General features: G+C 39.2%; 1 pseudogene across 1 annotated transcript in view; it reads right to left on the bottom strand.

Annotated features, from left to right (window-relative positions):
* Window positions 1-13,045, bottom strand: part of Gm6367 (predicted gene 6367) — a 37,990-nt pseudogene extending 24,945 nt beyond the window's left edge. The window contains exon 1 of the transcript NR_044992.2: window positions 12,964-13,045. The product of NR_044992.2 is annotated as a predicted gene 6367 (transcript). The remainder of the gene's footprint in view (window positions 1-12,963) is intronic.
* Window positions 13,046-13,855: the final 810 nt, after the last annotated feature.

Here is a 13,855-nt window from a genome sequence, read left to right as displayed (position 1 = left end):
TATTGCTCAAGCACTTCCTGCCATTGAACAAGGGGCCTCCCTTGAAATTTGGCTATCCATGCTTAAGACTTAATTGGTATCTGAGTTCTCTGCTCTTGTGCTCTTCAGTTCTGCAGAAAATGAGAGAGACTTAACAATTAAAGCTCGCCCAGGGCCATACTCAGCTCTTGCTCCCCTAGAGGCTAGACTCATTGCACAGGAAAGAGTGAGTAGGTCTTTAACTCTTCTGGATTGTTGGGCTAAGCACTGCATAGGAGTCGCTCAGAGGTTTGGGCAGTCTGAGAAGACAAGTCGATTTGCATGAGGGTTGAGTGTCCAAGTGTCCCTCCCCTAGGAAAAAGGGCACGGGAGCACATCAGTGTTTCTCTGGGTAAAAACCTGTGAGCCTAAGAGCCAATCCTGTACATGGCTCCTATTTCTGCACACTAGGGATTCGACTTCTATCTTCATCCATTAAAGAGTGGCTTGCATTTTAATAAAATAAAAAGGGGGAGATGTGGAGAGCCATGAGCAATCGCCATTACAAGATGGCGCTGGCTTCCTCAGTGCCTAACTAGTAAACAAGCAATGTGTGCAGGTGCTGGAGTAAATTTGTGCCAAGTCACTGCTCATCTTTGGGCGTAGCAGTGGGGTGATGAATGAGCAGCTAATCAGGAGCTGACACGTCTAACAGAGGGGTATTTAAGCAGCTCCTTTTTCCAGGTTCGGGGTCTTCCTGAGAAGTAAGCAATAAAGCTTTGCTATAGAAGGATCTGTTTGTCCGAGTGTGTTTTGCTGGCGAAACGTTACAAGGACACCAACCCCCTCAGCCCCCACAAGAGAAGTGTGTGGCTAGCAGTCACGTAGGCAATGCTCCAAGCTTCTGACCTTCAGGCTAAACTCCTCCCCAGTTACCTATCAACAGAAAAGATAGCAGCATACTTTAAAAGGGGCTGTTGGGCCCCTCCTTGCTCTCTCACTCCTCTCTCCTCTCTCTTTGTCTTCTATCTTCTCTCCTCTTTCTCCCTGTCATTCTCTAGCCTTTCTTGTCTCTCTCTCTCTCCTTTCCCCCTTCTTTCCTCTTGGCCATGGCCAGTCTCTGTCTTTTCTACCTTCTCTCTCTCCCCCTGTCTTTCTATAATAAAGCTCTAAAACCATAGACAGTCTCTGCTCATCAAGGCCCACTGAATTTGGAGGATGATGAGATAGGTTTTCTCCTAATAAGCCATTTCTGATCTCCCAATTGAAGGCCTTCCTGTGCTCCATCCAAAGTCCTCTGTGCTCACTCTTGCCTGTGTGGGAACCTCTCTTTCCTTTGCCCTCTCTCCCATAACCCCGGGGCTACAGGGTATAAACCTAGGGCCCCTTTTGGTTTCAGGGCTGCCCCTTGTCCACCCCCTGTCAAATGGGTCAGAGGCTTGGATGCCCACCCGGGCTGAGTGGAAAGTGTCTGGCAACCTTCCCACTTCAGCCTGGTCAGAGCATAGGTGGAACTCTGGCTGGACATGGGCTATATATAGTCCCTCCCCCTTCTTTCTCAGGCCCCTTGTTAGTTCCCACAGTTCTGTACATTTTCAGAGAAATACTTGGAAATTAGTTACAGTTCTTTATGAAGTTACATTTGCAGGGGGTAAAATTGGACAGGAACTGGATTTTGAACAAGTGTTAGTACATGTGTTTAAGCTCCTAATCTTTTATTCCTTCAACAAGAACAACTATGTACAGCCCTTCATGAAGAATGTTACTTTTATGTCTATCATTCAGGAATAGTAAATGATTCTATTTAAAAAATTCGAGTAGGGATAGTCAAAAGGAAAAGAAAAAGGGCAGAATCAGGGATGGTTTGCATCCTGATATTCCACTTTCCCATGGCTTACAATATTAAATTCTAAACTGCTTGAACCATTAATTATAATCTTGTTGCTTTTAACTTTTGTACCTTTTATCTTAGGCAGATTGGTTGCCTTCACACAGGATCACTTTAGCAAGCTCAGCTATTTCACCATGGCACTTATTCATTGCTATAAAGAAATGCAATGAGTGCATATTCATATACCCTTTGTAGCCTTGGTCTGAATGGGAAAGAGTGTGTGACAGAAGGCCTGTAGCCAGAGACAGGTATGAGAGTTCTTATGCTTCTATCAATCTAAGAGAGTAATACATCAATGCTACATTTGTCCTCCATCATTGGTAAGAAGGAGCAATATAGGCACCAACATAAGATAGGCATAGTCACTTAGCTACTATACCCCCATATGGGAATACAAAAAAACAAAACAAAACAAAACAAAAAAAAAACCCCAAAAAACAAAAACAAAAATAAAATCAAAAATAAAAACAAAAACAAAAAACAAGTAAATCTTGTGCCCCTGTCCAGCTACTGCTCATGTTTATAAAATAAAAATGTGGGGATTATAATCTTCACCCAGCCTTGAGCAGGTAAACAGACACTGAGTGCTTGCTACAATGGGTTTTACGACCTAGGTATTCCATAGGATATTGGCAAACAGAACCCAAGTAGACATCAAAAACACAATCCACAATGATCAGGTAGACTTCATACCTGAGAAGCAGGGATGGTTTAAAGTACAAAAAGCCATCAATATAATCTACCATATAAACATACCAACGAAAAATTACATGCTACTGAGTAAGACTTTGAAAAAATCCAATGTATTATGTTGAAAATCTTTGAGAGATCAGGGATAAAAGGCACATAGCTAAATACAATAAAGTCAATATACATCAAGTCAAAATCAAAGATCAAATTAAAAGGAGAGAAACTTAAAGCAATTCCACTAAAATCAGGGACAAGGCTGTCCATCTTCTCCCTGTCTCTTTATTGCAGTACTGGGAGGCCCAGCTAGAGCAACAAGACATCTAAAAGAGGTCAATAGAATACAAATTGGAAAAAAGGAAGCCAAATTATTGTTATTTACAGGTGATATGATAGCATATGTATATGAGCCCAAATATTTTAAGAGAGAAATCTAATAGCTGATTAACTCCTTTAGCAAAGTGGCTGGATAGAAAATTAAGTAAAAAAAAATCAGTATCTTGGCTCTATACAAATGATAAATTGGCTGAAAAGGGAATTAGACAAACAATGTCCTTCACAATAATCACAAATAATATATCTTTTTGTAACCAAGCAAGTAAAAGACCTGTATGACAAGAACTTCAAGTCTTTGGAGAAAGAAAATGAGGAATATATCAGAACATGGGAAGATCTCTCATGCTCATGGATTGGTATCAATGTCTAAGGCATAGGTGTGAAGGGTAGAGTTGCATTAATAAGTACACAAGGGATGCATAGCAACAGTGTGACAATGCATAGTTTGTTGAGTGCTCAATAATCGTTTCTAGGTACTCAGAATAAAGGTTGCCTACAGATTCTAATTCTCAACAGCTTCCATATCTCAAGCCATAACTTATCTAGTTTCAAGGTGATACAAACCTCCTTGCTGAGTGAGAATTCTGTCAGCAGCCCACATAATTTAAGTGATGCTTAGTTTAATTAAAAGCAAAGTACATTTCTAATGAAAAAAATGGCGAAGAAAGCCACTTCCTCAGGCATACACCTAAATTGGCTTAACATCAGTGTTCTCTGCTGAGAAAGTACATCTTGTCCATGTCTCAGTACCCTGAGATTTACAGAAATCCTTATGTCACCTCACAGATAGCAGGCTGGGAGTCATGTAACTTTTCTACAGATCAGAAGGATTAACATAGTGAAAATGGACAACTTTTCAAATGAAATCTATAGATTCAATGAAATTCCCGTCCAAAAACTCCAACATAATTATTTACCTTGAAAGAGCAATTCTCAATTTCATATGAATAAATGAAAAACCTAGGATAGTTACAAACAATTCTCAACAATAAAATAATTTCTAGAGTTATCACCATCTCTTATTTCAAGTGGTATTACAGAGCAATGGTAATATAAACTGCATAGTGGTATTGAGACAGACAGGTTGATCAATAGAATTGAATTGATTATCCACACATCAATGTACACTTGATTTTTAACAAAGCCAAAAACAGACAATGAAAAAATGATCTTCAACAAATGGTGCTTTTCTAACTTGATATCTGTATGTAAAAGAATGTAAATAAATCCATATTCATCATCCTGCAAAGTACTCAAGATCCACGTGGTTCAAAGATTCAGTATCTTGTTTCCCTGAATCCCAGGATGCTCCACTTGATCCTACATGGGTCATGTTGTATATACATGGAGACCTATTAAAATTACACCCAACTTCTTAAAAGAGACTTTATATCCAGAAGGGCCTTAGCAAATATCTTACAGCAGAGACTGCAGATGGAAGATGCAGACAACTATACCCAGGTAAAATTTTACATCACCATAGATGTCATAAACCAGACTTTCCATGAGAAAATAAAATTTAAACAATATTTATCTTGAAATACAGCCCTATAGAAGATACTAAAAGGAAAATGCTAATCCAATCAGGTGAAGCAAACACAAAATATATACATGAAATAATATAATCGCACACCAGAAAAAACAAAAGCAGGGGAACACACACACACATATCCATCACCAACATCAGAAGAGGAATTACTAATCATTAGTCATCAATATCTCTTAACATCATTGGACTCAATTTTCAAGTAAAAAGACACAGACTAACTAATGGAATGGATGTGAAAAGAAGATCCAGCATTCCACGTCATACAAGAAACAGACCACCACAACAAAGATAGCCATTACCTTAGAGTAAAGGGATGGAAAAAGATTTTCCAAGCAAACAGACCAAGAAGCAAATTATTGTAGCCATCCTGGTAGTTTTAGAGACTTTCAGTGAAAATTATGGTAGGTCACTTCACACTCAATCATACCAAGAGGATGTTTCAGTTATCATTATCTATGCTCCAAATGAAAGGGCACATACCTTCATAAAACAAATATTATTAAAGTTTAAATAAAACCTAGAATAGCACACATTAATAGTGTGATACATCAATACACTGTTTTCACTAAAAGATAGGTCATTGAGGCAAACAGTAAACAGGGAAATAATGAAATGGAGATATGAATCAAATGGACCTAACAGATCTTCAGACCCTTTCACCCAAACACAAAGTGTAGTCTCCCCTCCCCCAGCCTGAAACCTGCTTGCTCTGGGGTGGAGCTTCCTGCTCATTCTTTCTGCCATGCCCACTGCTGGAACCTGCTGCCTTGCTGTTCTGAAGCCATCACGTGCTCACCCTGCTACTGGACTTCGAGATTATTTATCAAGTCCTCCCCCCCTTCCTTCATAACTGAGTGTTGCAACAGTAAAAATTGAGCTTTGATCAGAGTGACTTTTGACTTGGCTTCGTTCTTTCTTCTGCTCATCTAGTTCTTCTCTTTCAGCTCGAGTTGCCATCTCATTTGAAATGTTCATTGCTAGCTGTGGGCCAGCCTCAACAACAAAGGATATACCTTTCCTCAGAAACTCATGTAACCTTCTCCAAAATTGACCATGTAGCTGGTTACAAGGCAAACCTCAACAAATATAAGAAAGCTGAAATAAATCCCTATATCTTATCAGACCACTCTATTAAACCTGGACTCTAACAATAGAAACAACAGAAAGCAAACAGCCTCATGGGAACTGAACAACTGTCTACTCAGTGATCACTGGGTCAAGAAGAAATGAGTTAAAGTCTTTTGAAAAGTCAATAAAAATGAAGGCTGAACACACCCAAACTTATGGGACATGGGGAATGCAGTCCTCAGAGGTAAATTCATAACACTAATTACCATCATAAAGAATTGGATTTCTCATACCAGCATCTTAATACTACACCCGACAGCTCTAATAATAAGAGAAGCAAATACACCCACCATTTGTAAACAACAGGGCCGAAAACAATCAATTAGAAACAAATAGAGCAGTAAAAAGAATCAACCAAACAAGTTTTTTTTGTTGTTTTTTGTTTTTGTTTTTGTTTTTTTGTTTTGTTTTGTTTTGTTTTTATTTTTTTTGAGAAGATCAACAAGACAGGCAAATCTTTAGCCAAACTAACTAAAAGACAGAGAGACAGTACCCAAATTAACAAAATCAGAAATTAAAATGAAGACATGAAAAAAGACACCAAGAAAATCATTAGGTTTTACTTCAACAACGTGTACTCTACAAAATTAGAAAATCTAAATGAAATGGATGATTTTCAAGACAAATGCAAATTACAAAAGTTAAAACTCAATGTCCAGTTAACTGTTTATTCCTATAACCCCTAGAGAAATAGTAGTAGTCAGTAAAAACAGCCCATCTCCAAAAAAAAAAAAAAAAAAAAAAAAAAAAATGCTCAGGGCCAGACAGTTTTATTGCAGAACTTTACTCTACTTTGAAAGAAGAGCTTATGCCAATAATCCTCAAATTATTCCACAAAATAGAAACAAAAGGAACATTGACAACTCATTCTGAGGCCAGGGTCTCCCTGATACCTAAATTATTCAAAGTCTCAACAGAAAATAAGAACTTCAGGCTAACATCCCTTATGAATATTTACGCAAAAATATTGGAAACTGAATCCAAGTCTATGTCAAAGACACAACCCACCTTAATCAACTAGGCTTCATCCCAGGGATGCAAGGACAGTTCAATTTATGGAAAATCCATCAATGTATTCCACCATAAAAACAAACTTAAAGAAAAAAAAATCACATGATCACCTCACTCGATTCTGAGAAAGCATTTGACAAAACCTAACAGCCTATTATGTTAAAATTTTGGAGTTATCAGGATACAAGTTGGATATGTCAACATAATATAAGCAATATGTAACAAGGCAATACCCAACATCAAATTAAAAAGAGAATTTTAAAGCAATCTCTGTAAAACCAGGGACAAGACAAGTCTTCCCACTCTCTTCCTATCTACTCAACATATTACTTAAAATTCTAGCTAGAGTAAAAACTAAAGGATCTCAGGGGGATAAAAATTGGAAAGGAAGAATTCAAAGCATCACTAGTCGCAGATCATATGATATGAATAGATAAAAGATCCCCAATATTCTACCAGAGAATTCATACAGCTGATAAACACCTTCAAAAAAATGGATGGATTCAAAGCTCACTGTAAAAAATAACTCTTTTTATAGAAATGATAAACTGGCTTAGAACAAAATTAGGGAAACAGCACCCTTTACAATAGTTACAAATTATCTCGGTATAACTCTCCTCAAGCAAGTGTAAGACCTGAATGACAAGAACTTCAAGTTTTTGAAGAAAGAAACTTGAAAGAAATTGGAGAAAGAAATTGGGAACATATCACAACATGGAAAAAATCTCTCCCCTTCTGGATTGGTAGGATCAACCTAGTAAAATTGGTCATGATACCAAAAGCAATCTATAGATTTAATGCAATTCCTATCAAAATTCCAACACAATTATTTATAGACCATAAAAGAACAATTCTTATATTCGTATGAAAAAATACAGAAGTGGATGATCATAGTCATCTATTGGATGAAACACAGGGCCCCCAATGGAGAAGCTAGAGAAAGTACCCAAGGAGTTGAAGGGGTCTGTAACCATATAGCTGGAACAACAATATGAACTAACCAGTACCCCCAGAACTCATGTCTTTAACTGCAATAAGTAGCAGGAGATGGCCTAGTCGGCCATCATTGGGAAGAAAGGCCCCTTTGTCTTGCAAACTTTATATGCCCCAGTACAGGAGAATGGCAGGGCCAAGAAGTGGGAGTGGGTGGGTAGGGGAGCAGGGCAGGGTAAGGGTATAGGGGAATTTCTGGGTAGCATTTGAAATGTAAATGAAGAAAATATCTAATAAAAAATTGGAAAAAAAAGAAAAAATAAAAAAAAAAAAGATATCTAAAACAATCCTGTACAAGAAAAGTTCTGGAGTGATCACCATCTCTGCTTTCAAGTGTTACTAGAGAGCAATAGTTGAACAATGTTATCAAATTGAAGACCCGGAAATAAACCAGTACAATTATGGGCATTGGTTTTTGACAAAGAAGGCAAAACCATATAAGAAAAAAAAAAAAAAGAAAAGAAAAGAAAAGAAAAGAGCTTCAACAAATGGTGCTGTTCTAACTGGATGTCTGTATGTAGAAGAATGCAAATAGATCCATATCTATCTCCCTACAGAGCACTCAAGTCCAAGTGAATCAAATATATCAACGTAGACATGCATGCACTAATTCTAATAGAAAAGTGGGGAATAGCCTTGAACCCATTAGTACAGGAGACAACTTCCTGAACAGATCCAACATCTCAGCCCCTAAGATCAACAATTAAATGGGACCTCATGCCAGGGAGGGTGGCACACGCAGAGGCAGGTGAATTTTTGAGTTCGAGGCCAGCCTGGTCTACAAAGTGAGTTCCAGGACAGCCAGGGCTATACAGAGAAACCCTGCCTCGAAGAACCAAAAAAAAAAAAAAAAAGGGGGGGGGGACCTCATGAATCTAAAAAGCTCCTGTAAGGGAAAGAACACTGTCAAAAGGACAAAATAGAAGCCTAGAGATTGGGCAAAGATCTCTACCACCCTTACACCTGAAAGAAAACTGATAGGCAAAAAAAAAATATAAAGAACTAAAAAACATAGACACCAACAAACCAAATAACCCAAATCTTAAAAATGGGCACATAGCTAAATAGAATTCTCAACAGAGAGATATTAATGATGGAGATGTATGTACAGAAATGTTCAACACCCTTAGTCATCAGGGAAATCCAAATCAAAATGACTATAGGATTTCATTTTATATCCTTTAGAAGGGCAACAGTTCATGCTGGCTATGATGTGCAGCAAGGGGAAAACTCTTCCTTTTCTGGTAGGAGTGCAAACTCATACAACCAGTCTGGAAATCAATTCAGAGATTTCTCAAATAATTGGAAATAATTTTCCCAGAACTGATTATACCACTCCTGGTCATACACACAAAAGATACTTGATCATACTTCAAGGACAGTGTTTTAACTATGTACATAGTTTTATTGGAAATAGCCAGAAACTTGAGACAAAGCAATGTCCCACAACTGAAAAATGGATAGTGATCATATGGTACATTTACACAACAGAATACTACTCAGCTATTAAAAACAATGATATCATGGAATTTGTAGGCAAAACTCAGACCAAAAAAGGACAAATGTGGCATGGACTCATAAGTATATATTAGCCATATAGTACAGGATAACCATGCTATCCACAGACCCAAAGAAACTAAGAAGGAAGACCCAGCAGAAGATGCTTGAATCTTACTAAGAACAGAAATTAAGAACACATCAGGAATAGATGGATGGAGGGAAATGTGTGAGAGAGAAAATCTGGACAGTAACCAGAGGGATTGCATGTGAGGAGGTTGAAGGCAGAGAGAAGTGGAATCTGTGACTGTGGAGAATCTCTGAGATGAGCTAGATAACTAGGACAATGGAAACTCCCTGGAATCTATGAGAGTGACCCTAACTATGACTTCTTGAAATAGGACATACAGAAAATGAACCAGTCACATGCTGTAACTAGGCAAGATTTCTGATGGAGACAACAATTCAGCCACAAACCCTTAACCCACAAATTTCCCTGCCTATAAATATGCATGAATAAGGAAGGAGCAGAAATTGAGGGAATGCATAACTAATGACTAAACCAGTGTGAGATTCATGCCAGGAGAGAGACACTACCCCTGATGTTATATTAAGGATATTGTGTTATACTGACCGACGGGAGCCTAGCATTCATGTCATCTGAGAGGCTTCACACAGCAGCTGATGGAGACAGATGCAGAGACCCAATGCAAAACATTAGGCAGATCTTGGAGAATCTGTGGAAGAAAGGGGTTGGGGGAAGGATTGAAGAATCGGATAGCTCAAGTAAACAACAAAACTTACAGAATCAACCAACCAAGCCCGATAGGGGCTCAATGAGATTGAATTACCAACTGGAGTGCATCCACGGGATAGACCTAGGCTTCCTACACAGATGTAACAGATGTGCACCTTGGTCATTCCATGAGACCCCTAGTAGCAGGAACAGGGGCTGTCTAATTGTTGCCGCATTTGGATCTTTTTTCCCTAACTGGGCTGCCTTGTCTTGCCACAATTAAAAAAAAGAAGCACAAAGTCTACTGCAACTTGATATACCAAGGTATATTCATGGGAGACCTCCACTTCTCTGTGGAGAAATGAAGGGGAGAGGAGGTAAAGGAGGTGAGAGAGCATAACTGGCCAGACAGAGAGGAGAAGCTGCATTCTGGATGTAAAATAAATAAATTAATAAATTAATGGAAGTCATCCAGTCTCTCTTTCTTCCTATTGGGTTCCTTTGTAAGCCTTGATATGGGAGCCTTTGTCTTGCCTTGTTTTGTTCTCTCTGGCTGTCATCTCTTGGAAACCTGCTTTTTTTCTGAAGAGAAAACAAAAGGGGATTAGCTCTGGGGAGGGGAGATATGTGTTTACAGGGAGTTAGGAGGAGTAGAGGAAGGGGAAATATGAATGAGATGTATCGTATATATTTGAGAATATTTTTAACAAAATATCCATTCTCTTTTAAAATACAAAATCTCCTTTCAAAGTCCAAAGTCTCTCAAGTCTGAGCTCCTGTGAAAATCAAATGTAAATTAAATTCTTACTTTAAGAGGAGAAAACCAGGGCATAGTCACAATCAGATTAGAGCCAACCTAAATGGCAAGAGTATAAAGAACTCAATGTCCAATGCCTGGGTACTAATGAAAGACTCCGAGAGGAGCCCCTCGCTCAGGCCTCAGGACAATAGCGGACACCCAAGAACTCATGACAGACCGAGCTTGTTGCAAACCACATGAGGCTTTATTCGGGGAAAGCCAGAGCTCTGGGGACGACTCATATCCCACGCAGGGGTAGAGGAGTCGTCCTCGAGGGGAAAGAGTTCCCAGTTTTTATAGGCCCTCAGGGGGGAAAGGAGAAGGGGGAGATTAGGGGATTTCCAGATCTAAACAATGTCTATTCTCAAGAAATGGATATGGGAGGGCTACAAGGAAAGAGTCTAATGAAGGTGCAGCAATGGGCACACACCTGGTCAGAACATTGGCAGACACACAGGTTCAAGGAGTGGCCAGAGCATTGTGTACCTCTATTTTTCTAAATCAGTGAAGCTAGTTCTTCTAACACTGACATCTATCTTGCCAATTTCAGGGCTTCTGTGTCCTTTTACATTCTGCCAGGATCTTTCATTACCTTCTCTCTTCTGGGTTCCTTCAAAGGGCTTGGATCACTTCTCTGGTCTGCCCTGTACTGCACACAGAGCTTGTCTTCTAGGCTCAAGCTAGCTCCACCCCATACCTGCTGTCCTTGGTACTCATGCCAAGGTACTGCATCTCCAAATGCTGGGGGTCTGTCAACTGGGTAGCACTTTCACCCATAGCCTTTCCTAGACTCCAAGATTCCAGCAATGCTCTCCAATGCCAAGCCTCACCTGTTCTCCCCTTAGTAACTTCATAACCAGCACCACCTGGGTGATTCTTTCAATAACAAGTTCAGCTGCCAACCTTGGAATACAGCTTCTTTGTATTCTGAGAGAACACTCTCCAGATGACTTTACATCAATAATGCTGGTCTCTTAATTTATATCTGCTGATTCTTCAGCCCCAGCTGACCTATATTGATATTTCAGGAAAGAAAAGGTTTCGCTTTACTTGTTCTGGTGACTTGTTCATCAAGAGCTGATTCTTAAGCTAAAACCTGAACCATGAAGTCTTAACTCAAATGGCTCAGTAGTCTTGGCTTCCTTCTGAAGTATCACAAGCCATGCCTCCACCATCTGTACTGCTCTCGATGCTCTTACCTTCCAACCTCCTACAGAACGCCTGAGATCTCTTCACTTAATGGATTTTCTACCCAAATTTCCAAAATCCTTTCCCAATACTCCCTAAAACATGATCAGGTCTGTCAAAGTAACATCACACTCTGCCAGTACCAGGTAATGTCTTTGGGATTGTTTGCTGTGATGAACCTGGTCCACCAGCCTAGGGATAGAACTACCCACAATGGGCTGTGCACTTCCTCATTAATCACTAATTAAGAAAATGTTCTACAGGCTTGCCCATAGCGCAGTCTTATGGAGGCATATTCTCAATTCAGTTTCCCTACTCTCAGATGACTCTAGCCAGTGTAAAGTTGACACAAAACTGTCTACACACACACACACACACACACACACACACACACTTACACACAAATTTCAACCCAACAGTTTTTTCTCTTATTAGTAACAGAGGAAAACCCCTCAAGATATTTTAAGGTATTATTCTTTACATTTTTCTCACCGATGAGAACTTCATTTTTTAATGAGTCTAAGTTCCATGAATGCTGACAAAAATAAGTGAAATAAAAGTTTAAAGGTAGATACTAGACATGTAGTGAGTTTCAGGAAGGCTTGCCAGTGTGCTTTGAGCATTCTCTGTCACCACACTCTTTTAAGAGTCCACAGAGCTTGGACTTTTTCCCATCACATAGGACATAGAGGTAGAAAGGTCTCTGCTGCTCAAACTCATCTAAGATACATATATATTTCTGAGGTAGCCTGGATTATAGGAGACCATGTTTCAGTTTAGCAAAACTAACCAAGCAATAAAACTAGCCAGAAACATTAAAATGAAACAGGAGATTCTTGAGTAACAGCCTGTAAGGTCAACCCCTGGGAGCTGAGGCTGGGTTTGGTCACACATGCCAATGACTCAAGTATTCAGGAGACAGGGACAGGAGGACTGCAGATTCCAACCAATCTGAGCTACATGACTAGTTCCAGGCCAGTCTGGGCAACATATCAAAATACTGTCTCAAAAATTAAGAGTCACAAATTATCAAAGGAAAAGACACTTTGAGCTAAACTAAAACTGAATTTGGGTTTGAAACCAACCTCTAAACAGCAAATCTGGGGTCAGAAATTACAGTGCCCCATGCCACCCAATGTCCTCAGCATGGAATGGCAGGGTGGGCTGCAGAATGCAGGTGTTTAACTTACCTGTGGTGACAGTGCTCCTAGTTCAAGCAAGGACAGGCTGAAGTTTTAGGTTCTACAACTCTGAAAGTTTCCCTTACTCCTCTGGAGCAAAAAGCCACCTTCTTCCTTACTCCTCCTCTTTGCCACCCCAGATCCACCCACAAGCTACAATTTGATTCGATGGGAAGGGGTAAATCTCAGAGAGCCCCACCTCTAGTTAAAAAATCGCAGTAACCAAGGGCTGCTCAGTGAGGGGGAATTAATAAAAAAACAAAAAACAAAAAACAAAAACCCTGAGCTTCCTAATTGCTGTGCAGCTCCAGGTGGTTGGACTTGAAAACACATATACACAGGAAATAGTAAATCAGACTCAGCTGGTTGTAGTTATATATTACAGATCTGTACAGACACTCATATGTTCATGTGTCTATGTGTAGTTGTTTGTGTATTATTACTGGATCTCTCCCAATGCAATGCTCGGTTTCTTTGTGTGATGAGCAAAAAGTTAAGATTGACACATCAGGAAGGGGAGAAGTGGATTCCCTTTTTGTTGATACAAAACAACAACTATAAACTAAACAAAACGAAACAAACCAACTCTAATCTCAAAGGGAATAAAACATACTTTATTCTGGTGCCAAATAGGAGTAGTCATGTTCTGAAAAAAGATTTAGGTTACACCAAATTTCTTGTTTCAACATAAAAGCAGTCTCATGAAGTTCTTATACTAGCAACTCAAAAAAATATATAGGTAAAATTTTAATGTTAAATTTTAATATTTACATTGCTGGGAATGTTAGTAGGTAGGTTTTTAAAACCTGAAAAATCTCTCATATCAGCTTCAGATGCCATCTGAGAACATTCTGAAGTTTTTGATTGTTGGGACTGGTGTTTTTAATTTAATACACTATAA

This window comes from Mus musculus, chromosome 5 (genome assembly GCF_000001635.26).
Source record: "Mus musculus strain C57BL/6J chromosome 5, GRCm38.p6 C57BL/6J".
NCBI classification, from domain to species: domain Eukaryota; kingdom Metazoa; phylum Chordata; class Mammalia; order Rodentia; family Muridae; genus Mus; species Mus musculus.
This window is presented reverse-complemented; position numbering and strand designations above follow the sequence as displayed.